Below are 14,740 nucleotides of genomic sequence, written 5' to 3'. Positions count from 1 at the left end.
TCCTTTTCTGATACTTGCTACACTGGCCAATATGCAGAAATATGGAGCTACATTAGTAACTGGACTTTTGCTGTATTAGAGAGCAAAATATCCCCCGTGGAAAACATGCTAAACCAACAGAGACAGACTAGAAATGAGGCTGGCCTTGTGTCTTTTACAACCCATAATACAGCAGATTTTGAGTCGGAAAACCCAAGCGATTTAGGATTAGATCCCTTGTTAGCTGCATAATCTATGTGCTTTCGTGCTGGTATGTCCCAGGGGAACTGTATCACGTGAGTATGGTTTTCCATCTACATTTTCCCAGCATGAACCACAGAGTCTCTGAGCTACTAATTAGGCTGACAAATACGGTCTCGCCAGTGTGTGTCTGGCTGCTTACTCCTCCACACCTCTGCCCAGATTGGACTGTAAGCTCTGGAACAACTCTGCTGTTTGAGCACCCAGCATTTAACACAACAGTGATCTAACCCAGACTTGGACACCCAGTTACCAATAATATGGCAGCTACAGCAATGAATCATGGAGTGCTCACAAGAATCACAGCAAAAGCTGTTGCACACAGTGGCTAGTTCCCAGGCATGCTGTCATTAGTCCCAGCCTTGAGCCTGCGTCTAATTCTGTTTTCATTACACTGTTAAAACACAAACAAAATTCTTCTGCGTTCTTACCATTTTGAGCAGCCAAACTGATGTAAGAGTAATTGCATAACCAAGCAAAATACCTGTTTTATTTTTCCCCACAAAAACAGAGTCGTAACTAATGTAAGGATACCAGGGAGTTAAGAGTATGTTGCAGAAAAATTTTACAGGACCACTGATGGAAGTGCCTTGCAATCTACCCGATATCTCACACAGACACGGCAAAAAGCCAAACAACGGGCAAACTTAAAATTTCATTACAGAAACATCCTGAAGCCTTCTGATTTAGAATTCAGGGATGATCTGGTAAACAATGGAGAGAACAAACTATCCATAAAGTCAGGATCTCCCTTTTCACATGAAGACCTCACTTGTACATGAATTGCAGGGCATATTATTTCCCTCTCCCCAATTATTCCAGCTGCCCAGCATGCCACAGCTAGAGACTGCACTGAATTATAACTTCCTGCTTCAGAAGGGATCAAAGCCTAACAGGGATTAAAAATGAGGGAAAAACATGACTCATCTTACGGATGACAACTAGAATATTTTTTTTGTCACGATTATGAAAAGTTTTCTTTCATCAGCTATGCTGGAAAGAACATCATGATTCAAACATCTGTTCTTCTCATAAGCTTCGCTCCTCAAGAGAAGAGAATCTGTGCGTCTCTCAAACTCCTCTCATGCCAAAACCCTCCCAGCCCTCCCATTCCTCCCACTATCTTTTTCAAAAGCATGTTTACTAACATAACTGCTCAAATACGTGTTAACTCAGGCTTAACTCTGAGTGTCAGGTTTCCTAGCACTGAACGTAAATGGCTTTGTGGTGCAAGCTGGTGATGCTGAGGCATTCTGTGACTAGCACTACAAAACCACTTACAGTTATCAAGTGGGAATGGGATCATTTTTTCCACGAGTGCTTTGCAGGCAGCACTGACTTCCAGCCCACAGTGCTGACAGGTGAGAGCATGTTCCTGTGCACTGTATCCCAGCCTTGACGCCAGCCAGAACCAGATGGGAAAGTCCAGAAGAACTCAACAGTAGGATGCTATGGATAAATGGGGCTTTAGAAAGCAGCAGGGTTTGCTGTGAAGATAAGCAGGGGACATCTGATAGTTCAGACCACTGGAGGAGACAAGTGCTACTAGGCCTTTTTGAGCAGGTCACCAGCCCAGTCACACCCTAATGGTGGCACAATCTGACCAACATGGAGTTGCCATCCAGTTCCTGTGAACAAAGGACTGGCACACACACTGCACAGCAGGGACTGTGTACCTTTCAAAACTGAAACTCTCACTGTTAGAACTGTGGGCAATTCCTTTTTCATGTAGCCAAAAAGCTGTAATTCTTAGCAAGATGATATGTTTTTTTAAAAGATGGTAAAAATCCAACTGCCATTAGGGAAGAGCTGAGCTCCAACTCCACAGGGTTGAGTTTCTTCCTATTCATGTGATTCAGGGGACAAAACTCAAAGTTGTGAGAATTCAGCATTAGCACACTGGACTGGTTATAGAGGTGCAGGGAGTATTAAATTGACTTTACTATTGGAGATGCAGAAGAAAAATATACTTCTCAACTGCAGGAAGACTTCACAAAATCAAGTATCAGCTTGCTAACTCACCCTCACCTTGCCTAACTTTGCCCCTCTATAAAGTCATTTAAGTGCTGCACAGGAATGGAAAAGCTCAGTATTGGGGTGGATGCTGATCCCACAAAAGCATCAAGTACGAGCTGCAACACACAAAACAGTCCAGCTTCCCTGATTTACCAATCTCTTTCTCCAAATTAAGCTGCCTTTGCTCATCACTATACAAGAAAAAGGCAGAAGGACACTTCCCTCTTTCTTTCCCTCCCCAGTCTCTCTGGCCCACCTCTTGCATCCATGGAGTTGGGGAGATGCTTACTAAAAAGCCATAGCAAGTCATATAACCTCTGCCTGAACAATCTTGCTTCTTGGCTGTAAACAACTTTTAAGCATCTACTAGTGAGTCAGCTTGCTAGGTAGGATTATTACTAACAACAGCACCACCATCATCACAATTTACTAGTGACAGGGGACATTCTCCTGCCTTTCCATTGCTTAACAACCACACCTGAATCCTTTCGAAATGTAGCAGATGCTACCTTTGGTAGTAGATAAATACAAGTAACACACTGTTCTGCCTTGACGGCTTATATTCAAAACAGGTGTTTCAAACAAAAGAAGGTGCAGATAATGGCTAGTAAGATAATCACAAGAAAGGCAGAAAGAGACAGGTTGATTATAAAATTGATGCAAGCCCTCCTTTCAAAGGAGGAAGAGGTAAATTTATGATAAGGGACACATGTAGGAAAAACCCAAAGCTAGTTTGGTACAAGAACTCTGTGGCCGCTGGTAACTTTTAGCTGGAAGCTAAGGAGAAATTTCTTGCAAGTGAGATTGCAGAAGAGGCTAATGCTTGGCAGGAGACTATGCTTAAGAGAGAGGTTGACGAAGGAGGTTTGGATGCCAAGCGGCTGTGACAACAGGTACACCAAAAACCTCCTTCAGCCCTGTGTCAGAACCACCCAGCTGAGGATGCCTCCTCGCAACCCTCCCAGTGCTACAAAGGAGACACTCAAGCCAGCTGCTGGGGAAAAGAGAGGACAGTGCCAATAACAGCACTAAGCTTTATCTTGCACGCTGCCCACTTATAATCTTATCATCTTTCCCTGGTGCTACAAAGGTCATTGAGGAAAAAACAAACAAACAAACAAAGAAAAACCAAAAAACCCAAGTAAGCAATATGAAAAAGGAGAACATCACCTCTAGAGTGTTTTGACTCTCTAGAAATCCAGACAACATTTCATCTGTAGATACTACAAGGAATCCTTCTAGAGGATATAATTTCACATCACTTTTCCTAAAAACTGTTCTAATCATTGCTCTTTGACATCTTTTTGTATAATGCCAACTTCCAAACAGAGGCAAGGCAAATTTCTAAGCCTGAAATACAAGTTACGGTGTATTCAAAGTGCAGTCATATAAAGTACACTTAGCTCTCTATAGAAGAGGTTCCAAGCTAATTGAACCAAGTATCAATTCACAAATGTTCTCCCTGCGTAGACCACAGGTTCACCTTGGCCTCAGGCTGTCTCCAAGCCTCTGCTCTGCCAAGCACCTTCCCCTCCTACTGAGTATCAGGAGATTCACAGTAGAAAAATAAGTGCAAGTAATGCTTATACTTAACATGCTACTCAAAATTATTACGAATCTCAATGTGACAGAGCCTTTGGAGGGTGTTAGAGTTCCCCCTCCCCAGAAAAGCCAGGTTGCCAGGGATTGCCATCCTGTTTCCACAGCTGAGCCCTCAGCTCCCATCACTGCAAACAGGCTGCACTGGCACCCAAGCTCAGAGGGACGGGAGTTGTGTTGCCCATCCCTGAAGCCCTTTGTGCCACTTTGCTGGTTCTGTTCTTCTTCCTCCCCATCCGACAGCCCAGCCTTGGGGATGCTCTTGCACAGGAGACAAGATGACAGTCTCTTTTTCCTCGCCCCTGCCTCCTTTCTCACACCTTTCCCCTGTGGCACATTATTTCCTCCTTGTTTTCACTGTTTGCACTGTTACTTTCAGTCACTATAATCAGACAGAGGACAGACAGCAATGCTCATGAGATGTTACTTCTTCATTTTTTCCTCCTAACCACTGATGCAGTGACCCTGTATAGAAAACACTAGTTCTGACATACAGCTGTTTTCCTCCCTTGTCATTTCAAACAGGCTTGGCCACTTCCTAAACTGTCCATGGTCTCCATGCAGCACGGAGAGGCTACCGACCACTTCATGGACATACTCTTTATTTAAAGAGCAATGATGTAGGCCTGTCAGCTAAAGACAGGACCTCCCAAGACAATTTAAGCTTTGCACAGTAGTTGTTTGAAAATGTATTTTATCACCAGTGGAACATTATCAATGGAGAAATGGTGAATGTAATAAAACTGCTTGTTGCTTTAAGTCTTACTGGCTAATTTAATCCTTCATTTAGTACTCGCACGCTGCTGCAAGGGCATTCTGGGGCCATGGGAAAATTCCTGCAGTGTGCAGGATCACCATCAGCTGCCCCAGCAGAGGCTGGCCAGGAGCCAGCCATGCTGGGCACTCTGCCGGGCTGTCCCTGCCGGAGGTCCCGGGGGAGCCCGGCGCCACCCACTGCTGGGGACGCTGCAGCTCCTGGCCTGCTGCAGTTCACCGTCCACAAAGCAAATGCTTCCCAAACTGTTGGGCTGCCTGGGCAAGGCTTTCCAAGAGGTGGAGGAGCACTGGAAATCAGTGCAACAATAAAAGACACCCTAAACATCAGGCATGCCAGCAGCACATCTCTTGAGGGGCAGGAGAGGCTGGCATATACAGAATTTATCTGGGTGGGCTGTGCTGCCATGAGAGAGAAGGTTGATGGATGAAACGAAAACCACCTGGTACTTGTGTGTGTGCTTTAACCTGCTTGAAAAACGTAGAGGGCCAAATCTGATCTTTGATTTTCATTCCCTTCAAACTCGTAGGGCCAGGAGAGACTGCATGCAGAAATAAACAACAGAGCTAGTCAGGAAATGCATCGATTTCATATGTCAAGAAGTAAAAAAGCTAGCCTTGCACCCAGTACAGACACTTCCACATACAAGTGAATGTGTGCACATCCACACAGAATCCAGGTCATATGCTATTACAGGTTTTTCATTCTGTAGCCTGCCTTCCTTTAAAGCTGTGCTTGATTTTTCCATTTTTTCATCATTAACTATCTTGGCAGCCTCAGAAGCATGGCACAGACTACTTGGGGGGAATAGAGAAGATTCATTTTGTTCACAAAAGAGCAGAAAAATCATGACAGATTCAAAAACACCCCATCATCCTATAGTCCGTTCTCTGCAAACCAAAATCCTTGACATGCTTTTCGGATGTCAAAGAACAACAGCTTGTGAAATTTCAGTATAATAAGGTCCAAAACGGACTGCTCACTGACTGATGAATATCCCCCAATAATTAATACTTAATTGCTTTTTTTGTCCCACTTAGGATAATCTCACAGAAAAAACACATCCTAAACTGGCATAATTCAGCATCTTTTTACTTTTACCAGCTTTTCTCTGTGTGTGTATTTGTGCTGTTCCTCCAAGGATGCAGATCTTGTAAGTTCTCTAGCTTGCTGAGCTGAGAGAAGATGCTGGGAAGAGGAGCACCATCCCAGTATGCCTTACATCTCCCCTCCATGAGCTTCTACAGGCACCACCCAAGCTTCTGTTGTAAAGCCAGAGTGAACACAACACTTCATCCCAAAAGAATGGCAGTATTTCACCCTGCCCTGCCCAAGTGAAGTTGCAACAGCAGAAACTCGGGCACTTTGCCATCCTACTCTGCTCTCCTGCAATTCATCTTTATGCTTCATACAAAGTTTTTAAACTGAAACCCATTCCCATTTCCTGCAATTCAAATTATGTCTTCAGCATTTCAAAATCATGCATGTGAGAACAGAATCTATGTTCACTGATAAATTAAACTGAAGTGAATATATAAGGAAATGCTGGCAAAATAAGAATCTGCTCATCCACGTGACAGAGGCAGCAGAAGTTCTCCCTAACTCCTGTTTTCAGATTTTTGAGGCAGGGATCTCTTGGAAGTTCTCCCTTTCTAACTCAATCATTTCCAGCTCTGGTGATGAGGCAGTATTATGCTTGCCCTTACTCTGCCAAACCCTTCCCATCTTTTCTGTGGTACGACTGCAGCAGCAGGACATGACAAACCAGAGCAGCATGCCACAGCAGAGTCACCTCTCTCAGATGCTCAGACTTTGTATCAAACACCACTGTAAGCCCTTTCCAAGCAGAGCTGTAAGCCACAAGCAAGAAGACAGCTGCTTTGACAACGGGTACAGTGGCTCCCATCACACACCAAAGGCTTTAAAAATAAAAAACAAGGATTACAAAAGTAGGGACTAACCCCAGAAAAATAAAGGGTTCCAGGAGCTAGGGGAGATTGCTTGTTGTTCCTTTCTCCTGCCTCCTTCGTCTGTCAAAGCAACCTTCTTGTGAAACTATGCTAACAAGTAAAAAGGTCATACCTGTTTAAGCAGATGACAGGATGCGTCGTCTGTTGTTAAACAAGGGAAACTTCCTGCTCCTATAAAGAGAGAGAAACAGACACTATTTAGTATCTATTCAGTGAACTTAGCATAAACTCAACACTGTAAGGACTATAAAGTATGTGTGCACTTAGGCGCGAGCTTTTTTCTCTCAGGATTATTTCTCACTTGAAACACATTCACTCAGATCCCCTGAGGTGGTCCCATGTGCTTTGGGACCACCAAGGAGCTGCTTAATCCCTAAGCCTGCCCTAAGAAAAGCTGGCAGTGGCTCCAAAATGCCATCCATCAGGGAAGGCAAATGGAACCGAGTATGCTTCCAGCCAGACTTTTTCCACTGGGAGATCTGACAGGGCTGCTACGTGCCCAGTCTCTGCTGCAGGAGGAGCTCAAGCAGGAACAAGGAAAATGTTTACAAAGATGTCCAGAAAGCAACGGAAAGAGGAAGAGCAAGAGCCCGTCCCCGCAACTTCTCAGTATGACACTTTAGAGCAGCTGAAGATACCAATGCAGGGAACTAACCCAGTTTCTTCTTAAAACTGGTTTTCTAGCCTCACTTGTATAATAGAGTGTCTCAAGTTTACTCCAGTTTATCTGGGAGAAACAGCAAAAGTTACCACAGATGTTACTACCCCTTCTGTGACCCCGTTTACTCAGTGAGAAATGCTTGGACGGTAAGTGCAGTTAGCCTGTTGAAAAAACCTCCCACTGCCCGCCCTGCTACGCACCGCCTTTGATCAGAGCACACCAAGGACAACTCTACAGGTGGCAGCAGCCAACAGTCACTGAAGTGGCTGCAATCTGGGAGGAGCCTCCTTGCCACATGTCTCTTTGCCTATACTCCTCTAAGTATTCTGCGGACAGACACTGCTATCACCTATATTTAAAGCTGCCTGCTTTCTTGCCTCTCAGATACTTGCGACTTTGCAGTTTTAATTGTTCAGAAGTTAACTCCCCATATATGATATCTGACTCAAGCTAAATCTCTGGTTTGGGAGCTCTTTGTTCTAAAGCTTTAGCAAGAATGGGCAAGGCATTTCCAGAAACTTGATTAGCAAGAAATACATGACTAAAACCTAGTTAAAATGAAGGATGATATTAAGGTAATGATAAAAAATAGGATGCAAATATGCAATTGAAGAGAATCATAATGCATACACACCAATGGGACTAACCTTCGGCTGAAGAAGAAATGAGGATTTTCCTATTTCTCACTCTTCAACACTGACTTAGTCTCTTTGCTTGCATCATGTCATGTTTACCAATTCACCCAGTTAACTCCCAGCACTGAAAGATTTTACTGCCTTGAAGGGAGAGGATTTCAGACAGTTCTGACAGCAAATAACTGGAAATGAGCACTCCACCTTACTGTGGAGGCTGTCAGCAGAGTGTACCATTCACTTACACGCAATAATTAGTTACACTAAATGAGCTGTGTGGAAATGAGGCTCCAGCCAGCACCAATTCTACCCACCCGCAGGATGAAGAGGAATGTTAAAATAAGCTAATTAAATTTGCTCTGGCTCAGCAGTAAGATCGATGTTCTCGACAGCTGAGTGTTCAGCACTTGGCGTCCCAACGGCCCTCTGATGTGTCACCAATGCAAAATAATGCCACGTAGCCAGAACCAGAGGAGGTGGATGCATGCGCACTTGGGAGGAGAGGTAGATGCAGATGACAGAGGCACTCAACAGGGACATTAGCAGAAAGAGGGATGCACCTACAATGAATCCCAGGTGATCAGATGGAATTTTTAATGAATTAAAAAAGCCAACCAACCAACAAAAACTGGCTTAGTACTTTCACACTGCCTACTTTACCAGCATTGAGCACGCACTCTATTAGTCTGAACGGAAATCTCAATCACCTCCCTGCTAAGGTCTAACACAGTAAATATGAATTCTAGCCAGCAGCAGAATACCAAAAATACCAGACAGTCAAAATACAAGATACCAGAACTGGGAAGCAGTTGTGCTAGTGCAGGAATTTGCTGGGGACAGACTGCAATTAGCATTTTCACCTCTTGCTGACCATTAAGAAAATTAGATTTTTGAAAGGTTCTTCCCCTAGAAAACAGGAGAGGGACCCACCCTCACAGAGGAGCCAACAGATCCACATTTGTGGCAATCACCTAGAAAGCAAGAGGTTAATATTAAAGTGCCTGGTCAGTAACTGGCAGCACAACATGAACAAGGTTTTCCATTTCCTATGAGCATCTTCTAATTATCTCAGTGCAGAATTTGTTTGGAAGGGTCTCTGTTTGTTTTTCTCTCTAGCCCTTTTGCTTCAGACAGAAATCTGTGAAGAGTATGTCCCAATAAGGAATTCACTGAAATTAGCACAGTCTTTAGAAAAACTTGATGCTTTGACGAAGGGACATGCTGGCTTGTTGGTGTTTTGGCGCCAGGACCACGGGGGACAGCGCCTTGGCTGCTCTGAGCATCCCCCTTTCCAAGGGCCAGGGCACAAACAGATGAACTGTTTTTCACTCCAAGTGGGAGGCTGCCATTAGGAGACCCTTCAGTCAAGGATATGAAAATCTTTAGCAGATCATGCAAGTTCATCACAACGAATAACCCTGCTGAAATCCTGTTTACAAATACAAACTGGTAAGTGTGTTTAGAATACATTGACTTTCACTGAAGAACATTGTACAGGTTTTCTGTTGATGTACATGAACTCAGGTCTAGACCTCTCCAGGCTGGATGCCCTGCAACGCAGCACAAAATGGAAAAGGATACCTGTTTATTCTGGCTCTGCCATTCACCTGTGGGTGAGCATGTCACCGACTGCATCCTATTTTCCTGCTGCATGTATTAGGGATGGCATTTCTGTCTTTTCGCTAAACCCTTTGACATCTACGAAAAAACCCAAGGTGTTTAAACATACATGTGCACAACAAAGGACTAAGACTCTCTTATGCCCAAGCTCTTTGTAACTATTTTTCACTAATGTGCACATTCCTGCTTCTCTTCTTACTAACCTTTCAAAAACAACTGACTTGATAGATTTATACTTTTTATTCTATGGGGACAAAAGTATCTGTCTTTCCCAGGAGCAGGTTATCTTTCATTTCAGGGGGGGGGTTTCAAAGATTCCTATCAAACAATGCACCTGTTTAGATACTTCTGATGAAAATTATAAGGACTATATGCACTCGGGTGCATTAGAAAGGGTGTGGTTAGTCGGTCAAGAGAGGTTCTCCTCCCCCTCTATTCTGCATTGGTGAGGCCGCATCTGGAGTATTGTGTCCAGTTCTGGGCCCCTCAGTTCAAGAAGGACAGGGAACTGCTTGAAAGAGTCCAGCGCAGAGCTACAAAGATGATTAAGGGAGTGGATCATCTCCCTTATGAGGAAAGGCTGAGGGAGCTGGGTCTCTTTAGCTTGGAGAAAAGGAGACTGAGGGGTGGCCTCATCAATGTTTACAAATATGTAAAGGGTGAGTGTCAGGGAGATGGAGTTAGGCTTTTCTCAGTGTTGACCAGTGATAGGACAAGGGGTAATGGGATCAAATTGGAGCATAAGAGGTTCAAGGTGAATATTCGGAAATTTTTTTTTACTGTGAGAGTGACAGAGCCCTGGAACAGGCTGCCCAGAGAAGTTGTGGAGTCTCCTTCTCTGGAGACATTCGAAACCCACCTGGATGCGTTCCTGTGTGATGTGCTCTAGATGACCCTGCTCTGGCAGGGGGGTTGGACTAGATGATCTTTTGAGGTCCCTTCCAACCCCTAGGATTCTATGATTCTATGACTAGGTGCATACTCTTCCTAAGCTGTTCCATTTCTTCCCCTCAGAAAGGAGGTCTCCTGTCATCCTGGAGGGTTAGCCTGTCCTCCTGAAACTCTGGCTCTGCCTTGCAAAGATCGATTAGCTTCAACAATTTACCTGCAGAATTGCATATTTAAGACCATAAACTCTTCAGACTGGGAGCTTGTCTTTTGCTACATGTTCCCCCAGAGCAGCACACAAGCAATGATAAAAACCTAAACTGCTACAAATTACTTATAAGCATGTAGTGTTTTGCCCAACAATGAAATATGCACGTTAGTCTGCAAACTCTAAGGCTGCAAATGGATCTGATCCATTAGCAACAAAGCTTTCCACAGAGCTTTTCCCTTTTAGAGTACACTCTCCACCACCTTCCTTTTTCCCACCCCCCCTCATGCTGTCCCCTTGGCAGCAGAGGCTTAAAATAAGATAACAAACATCTTTCAAAGGGATGCAAAGAAAAATAATCTGATACCTGGAGGGCAAAATTCACTACACATTTATTATTCAGCTTCCAAAGTGCTAGGGAAGGAAGGAAGGAAGGTCAAATATATCTAAATTTCAGCTTGTGTTGATGTGGATAGCAAATGGTTTTAAAGCACTGCAGCTAAAGCAGGCAATCCAGAGGCCAGGTTATGCTGGCGTAAATTGCTTAAAACCAGCAGATGTGGCCCAGAAATTCAGAAAGGACTACAGGAGAAGGGTGCCTCGACTTGAGAATCAAAGAATTCAGTACCACCTTGACTGAGAAAAATCCATACCGTATTTTCACTGTCAGTTTGAACAGGCCTTAAGCAACACACAACTCAGTACTCCTCTTGCTCCTAGAACATCTCTACCTCCAAAAGCTGGCTTAGCAGCACTAGTACAAGTGTTCCCTTTGGACCCTGCTGATCTAGAAAGTTAGAAATATTGCAGAAACAAGCAATGCTGATCTTACCATCACAAATTTATTTATTCTAACAGTTATTGAATTGCTTCTGTGTCGCAAATGCATGGATTACAGAAACACTTCTTAATTCCCACTTCAGTAGCACTGCTTGTCCAGTGATTACAGAAATCTCCTTCCCAATGCAAAATCCACATCCAATTTCAGTAGGTTAAAAGAAATTTTTAAAACCCTACAATTTGAGAAGTCTGTTAATGGGGAAAAGCATCTCGGGGTGCTCAGACTGGTAGTCTGAGCAGCTCATGACTATGAAGGGAGACAGTCAGGCTTGGTTATTACTGTGAGGAGGAGATGGGGAAGATGAAAAGCTCTTTCAGCATCGAAGGATCTTGGGTAAATGGAGCCTGAAATACACTGCAGACAGGAGACACTGTTCAATCATTTATGGAAATCAAGGTCAGCAGTATCAGCATAGCTGGCTTGGGAGAAAGCAGTTGCCTCATCCTCTTGGCACAGAAGTGACTTGGCTACATTAAGTGGCTGCCAGTAAGGAAGGAATAAAGAAAGGCAACAGAGAAGGACAAGGAAAGCAAAGGATAAAATGAGTACATCAATATTTTCACAGCTTGCATACAGCAGCCCAGCCAGGACCCCAAGGGGGTTTATGTTTCAGGAACCTCAGAGAGGGAGACAATTGCTACATTTGATGAAAATACATAGTGTCTGGATTTTACAAATGGTGTCTCTAATAGTGTATCTGACTTTATAACCAGCAGGGAAAGAAATTGTTCTGATGACAATTACTACTGAGGCATTTGAGGCATTTTGATGTGTTTAGTGGCATAGGCCTGTCATTAACACTCCATTCTCTTAACTACAACTTACTTCCTTTGTAGTTGCTCAGTGACAATAGATTTGGGGGCTGTTTTCCTGGTCTTGTCAAGATGAATTTTAATGCATACAGCTTGAAAGATGTGCCACCTGCTATTTTATATCTACAATTTATTGTATAATGACTTCCTATAAATTATTGTGATAGCTTGAGATACTTGTGAAATGAATTGCTGGCCTATTTTTTCCTCAGTTAGTCAGCAAAGCATGAAGCGTTCAGGTCACTTTGAGTTCCTTCAGACACCCCCTTGGGCCACAGCTCTGGCTGGCTTCCTCAGCAGAAGAATCTGGCCTCCAGAAGAAGGGCCACTGTCAAATTCTCACTGCTAACAGAGATGCTGGCATAGCAAGGTACCACTGGTTCTGCCATTTGCTTCAGGAACCTTCAGCTGTATCAGACGCCCATTAAAACACTGTATGGACACGAGCTAAGTCTTCACATGCTGGAGTGGAAAAGCTCACTAGAGGCTCTTTTCCAGACTAGGACCGTCTGCTACAGTCATTTAGTGAAACAGAAACATGCAACCCTGCAATTTGGTAGCCAAGACAAAGTATTTATTTAAGATCTGGGACTGAGAAATCTTGCACGGATTAGGGGCGTGCTGTCTTCACCTCAGAATCACACACCAGAAGCCGTATTTCCACACTTGGATCTAGCACAGCATACACATAGAGCTGGAGACTTTTCCATTTGGGACTTTCTTCCTACCTCTCAAGGCCAAGACCTTGCTGAACATTACTACTAAGTTTATAGGAAGAGATTGTGAATTTGTCCTTTTTTTTTTTTTTCTTTTAATGAACAGCAAAAAAAATTAAAACCTCCTTACAACAAGGGTACTGTGCTACATGCAGCTTATTAAACACTGCATTTCATTTGGTTTTGGACTAACATCACTTTCTAAAACAATCTGTAGCCTTCTGTAAGCTCACGGATGCAAAATCAAATGTGTGTGTTGAAATGAGCTCTTGCAGTGAATAAAACCAGGATGTGCCAACATTGCAGAGGGCATTCTGCCTCAGTCATCAGTGACAGACACTATCAACAGAGAAAATCAGCCACTGCCTTTCATCTCCTTACAAAAGCCTTGACAGCCAAGCTGTTGCAAACCAACAGTATAGGAGTATTTCCCTCAGATATCAGAGTAATCTGGAGGGAGGAAAAAAGAAGGGAGGAGAGGAGGGAAGAAGAGGGCCCGAAGAGCTGGGACAAAATGACAGGACAAAGTGCCAGAACGAAGGGTTGCAATGAGCCTGACAGCTGGGCATAGCCACTTCCAGCTTTGCTAAGCATGGATTGAGGGAAGCTGGAAATGCACTGCCCAGAGCAGGCAGGTCTCTACACATCTGAATGAGCAGCAGTATGTTATTAGTCCATGCTAAGCTCTACACTGCTCCACTTTCCAGGCCCCCTTGTCCAAAGTCAAAGGTGGGTTCCCTTTCCCTACAGAATTCAGGACTGTAACACAGATAGAGGCCATGCATAGGGTGGAGGTGAACAGACAAGGCAAGTGCAACAACTGCCTTCTGAAGGACAGCACAGGAGCCTTGCACCATTACTAAGGGCCTTAAGGGGCAGGACAAGCTTCTTTCTGCAGCTTAGAAATGAAGGAGGAGCTTAGGGGGGCTTAGAAAGCAAGAACTTTCTGCACTGGCTTGGTGTCATCCTCTTCCTTGAGGATCCTTTTCAAACACAGCAGTTCTGTTCATCCTGTAGATTTCCCTGTGATATACGAGACAAGACAGCAAACTTCCTCAGTACATCCTATGCCCAAGAGTCAACAGTACTTCAGAGGTGTGATGGAAATGCAGAGAATGTCACAATAAAAAGATGTCACTTTTTTTTTTGTTTGGGTTTACTTTTCTCACCAGTGTGAAATCATACACTGTAAGTGTGTCAACTGAACTTCAGAAGATGATGCTGATGAAAAAGTAATGAAATCCTATTTTACAGGCGTACAGACTGAGAGATTTCCTGTGGGTAACACAGCAAGTTATTGTCTGAGACAGGGAAAAACCAAGGTCTCTCAGCTCCTGCCTCTAATAATAAGGTCGAACATATATTCCCAGCACTGCCCCTGAGGTAGCATGGTGCCTAACTCCATACTCCTGCAGTAACCAAGTGCAGCCTTCTGCCAGAGCACCTGTTAACAAAAGCTACACGATGCCAGAAGAGCAGCAATGGTTTGGAATTCAGGGCTGCTCTAGGATTAGCCTATATATATATATATATAGGATTAGCCTATGGCTAGTCCACAGGTTCCTGTAGTCAGCTGGCTATACACTATCTCTAATTTTAAATGTTCCAAAGTTAACTTTGGGGAGCAGAGAGCAGACTGTGCAAATCGTGTGGTACCCATGGTAACTGAATTGAAGATGCAGTTTTACACTGAAATTGATACATTTGAGATAGTAAGGCCCAAAGTACCAGGTGAAATAAGGAAGGGACAGAGAAGACATAG

At 43.9% G+C, this 14,740-nt stretch overlaps 1 protein-coding gene across 17 annotated transcripts in view; it reads right to left on the bottom strand.

Annotated features, from left to right (window-relative positions):
- The window catches only part of MAP2 (microtubule associated protein 2), a 225,961-nt gene that overhangs the window by 91,276 nt on the left and 119,945 nt on the right, over window positions 1-14,740 (bottom strand). For all 17 annotated transcript variants that reach the window (XM_051623956.1, XM_051623970.1, XM_051623954.1 and 14 more), the window contains one exon: window positions 6,713-6,771. The gene's annotated coding sequence lies outside the window, so the exon portion shown is untranslated. The remainder of the gene's footprint in view (window positions 1-6,712; window positions 6,772-14,740) is intronic.

Source organism: Apus apus, chromosome 6 (genome assembly GCF_020740795.1).
Source record: "Apus apus isolate bApuApu2 chromosome 6, bApuApu2.pri.cur, whole genome shotgun sequence".
NCBI lineage: Eukaryota > Metazoa > Chordata > Aves > Apodiformes > Apodidae > Apus > Apus apus.
The sequence above is the reverse complement of the archived record's forward strand: the minus strand, read 5'-3'. Positions and strand labels throughout refer to the sequence as shown.